We start from the raw sequence: 3323 nt of genomic DNA, 5'->3' as shown, positions 1-3323 counted from the left end.
ATCTTAAAAAAAAATTATTTATTTTTGGCTGTGCTGGGTCTTTGTTGCTGAACGGGCTTTTCTTTAGTTGTGGCGAGCAGGGGCCACTCTCTAGTCGCAGTGCTCAGGCTTCTCGTTGTAGGGGCTTCTCTTGTGGTGGAGCACAGGCTCTAGGGCATGCGGCCTCAGTAATTGTTGCTCCCGGGCTCTAGAGAACAGGCTCAATTGCGGTGCACAGGCTTAGTTGCTCCTTTGCACGTGGGATCTTCCTGGATCAGGGATCAAACTAGTGTCTCCTGCATTGGCAGGTGGATTCTTTACCACTGAGCCACCAGGGAAGCCCTTCTGTAGGCCCTTAGCTCATCATTCTCACCCTTTACCAGGTCATCTCCTTCAAAACTTCCCACTTGTTGCCACTAAGGACCATCTTCTACAGCAGGTCAGTCTGAGATGCTCTTCTTGTTTCTGTTGACAAGACTCAGTCACTTCATTTCCTCCCTCCTTTGGATGTTGATCAGCCCATTTGATTGAGAGTATTTCAGTCTGGACAGCTTCGTGATGATCTGTCAGGTGGGCATTTTCTTTTCTTTTTCGGCTGTGTGGGTGTAGGATGAATTATTCCTGCTATTTTAAATGTCTGAATATACATGTGACTTTGGAGCATCCTGCTGTGTCAACCTGGATTCTTCCAGGTGGGCAACATCCTCTCCATCCTCTGACTCCAGGTTATCACCTACGTCCACTTCCTCCAGGGAAGTGGTCAGGGCTTTGATCCTGAGTCAGCATCCTGCAGGGACATGCCTGGACTCTACACTCAGGCCCAAGAGCTCACAGTGGTGACCCTGACCCAGTCGCCAACAGTACTTTTAATTGTGGTTTAGCCTCTTCCACTTCGTATGATGTTATTTGTTCCATCTCCCAGAGGCTGGATCTTTTGTTGTTGTTGCAGGAACAGAATCAACTGTTCTCGGTCTGAAAATTGAGGATTTCCCCCCTCTCCCTGTGTTTTACTACAATGCATATGATGTTCCTTATCGTAGAGTTAAAGGTATCCAGGTTCCAAGGTATTTCTGCATTTGCATCCTCTTCCCTCACAGAAGGAAACATCAAATATTTTGCTACAACCGCTCATGCTGAAGGGCTACTGGCAGATTCCTTGTCTCTGTAGAGAAAGTCATTCTTCAACTACCTGGAAAATTCTGCCTAAAATGAAGTGAGCTGTGAACACCTGAACTGTCATAGTGCACGCCACCATCTCCCAGTGACATCCAGGGACAGCGAGACTGTGTGTCTCACTGTCCATGGGTTCTGCCAGAAAACTGTTTAGCATTTGCTACAATTGCTACAGTTACACCCCCTTGCCAGGATGTGGTTCCTCCATACTGGCTCCTGAAGCAGAGGCCCCTACAGCTGCTCCCATGGCCTGCTGGACCATTGCACACTGTGGGGATAACTGAGCTGGTTTCTGTCCAGTGTCACTCCTGAGACAGGTAACTGGCTTGAACCATGCCTGCAGAGGGCTGATGAGCAGCATCACAGCAATAAAAAAAATGCACACGCCTTCCACCCCACCTCTGGTGTTTCCTTTCCTTGACTTAAACGGTTCCCTCTGCAGCCCCAGCAGGTCCATCCAACCCTCTGGGCTTACTGTACTCTCAGCCTGGGAAGATCCTCCTCCCATTGCCAGTGTGGGGTCACACCCTTCCTTTAACAATTGTGTTCACTTGCCCCTGTGTTCAGTGCCCAGGGCAGGGCCTGACCAGGATGAAGAGCCCAGAGCTCTGGGCATGTTTGTGAGAGAAATACATGAATAAGCATTTGAATGAATGGAGGGAGGAGAAAGCCATGCTATGCCAACTCTGGAGATTCACACATCATGTTCTGCTGACTCCTCAGGCAGTTAAAACTGGTCGACATAGAATGGAGAGTGATGTAATTAAAAATCTAGAACAAATGCTAATGACAGATGACCATATAACACAGGGGCATCTGAGGTGGCACTAGTGGTTAAGTATCCGCCTGCCAAAGCAGAAGATGCAAGGGTTTGATCAAGGGTCGGGAAGATCCTCTGGAGTGAGAAATGACACCACATTCCAGTATTCTTGCCTGGAGAATCCCATGCATGGAGGAGTCTGGTGGGCTACCGTCCATGGGGCTGCAAAGAGTCAGACATGACTAAAGACATATAACATTAATAAAAATTCACCATGTTGGACTATAAAAGATCCTCAACTTGAAAAAAGTTAAAGAGCATAATGAAGATCATTTCCTGTAATTCCACTTCAGGATAATTAAAAACAAAGTGTAAAGCAGAGAAAACAACTGCTTGGAAATTTCAGAACTCTCCTAAATAATATTTTTGAATCTTTAAAATAAACAATATTGCATACTACTTTAAAAACACTAACAACAGATACACTAACGATATGTAGAATAGAGATTATTCAGTGAAGAAAATTCAAGGGCTCCCCTGGTGGTTAAGAATTTGCCTTCCAATGCAGGGGGCGCAGGTTCCATTTGTGGTTGGGGAACTAAGATTCCACAGGCTGCCAGGAAACTAAGCCTGGGCACCACAAGTAGAGAAGCCAGCCTGCCACAAGGAGGACCCAGCACAGCCAACTAACTAAAGGGCTTCCCTGGTGGCTCAGATGGTAAAGAATCTGCCTGCAATGCAGGAGACCTGAGCACCACAAGCAGAGGAGCTCACCTGCCACAACAAAGACCCAGCATAACCAAAATAAAAGCAAAACAGAATAAACAAAAAGAGAAAATCCATGCCATTTATTACTTAACACTTAGTACAAGCATGTCACAAGGAAACAAACAATAATGTAGCTTAAAAAAGTTAGAAACTGAAAAGGAAATACAAAGAAAACACAGCAGTAAAGAAGTTTTAGCATAATGGGTTTTAGCTCTGAAAATCAGAACACTTGATACAAAAATATAAGAGCTGCTTGCTGCTGCTGCTGCTGCTGCTAAGTCGCTTCAGTCATGTCCGACTCTGTGTGACCTCATAGACGCAGCCCACCAGGCTCCCCCATCCCTGGGATTCTCCAGGCAAGAACACTGGAGTGGGTTGCCATTTCCTTCTCCAATGCATGAAAGTGAAAAGTGAAATGGAAGTCGCTCAGTAGTGTCCGACTCTTAGCGACTCCATGGACTGCAGCCTACCAGGCTCCTCCGTCCATGGGATTTTCCAGGCAAGAGTACTGGAGTGGGGTGCCACAGAGTGACTATTTTCCTTTTCTCTGAGGATGCCCAATGAACTCCATGGACTCTTGTCGAAGCTTCCCTCAAAAACAGCTTAAAATCCTATTGGAAAGTACAGGCTCCTATACTAGTGG

Source organism: Bison bison, unplaced genomic scaffold (genome assembly GCF_000754665.1).
Source record: "Bison bison bison isolate TAMUID 2011002044 unplaced genomic scaffold, Bison_UMD1.0 scf7180017864172, whole genome shotgun sequence".
Lineage (NCBI taxonomy): Eukaryota > Metazoa > Chordata > Mammalia > Artiodactyla > Bovidae > Bison > Bison bison.
Note: the sequence above shows the minus strand (reverse complement) of the source record.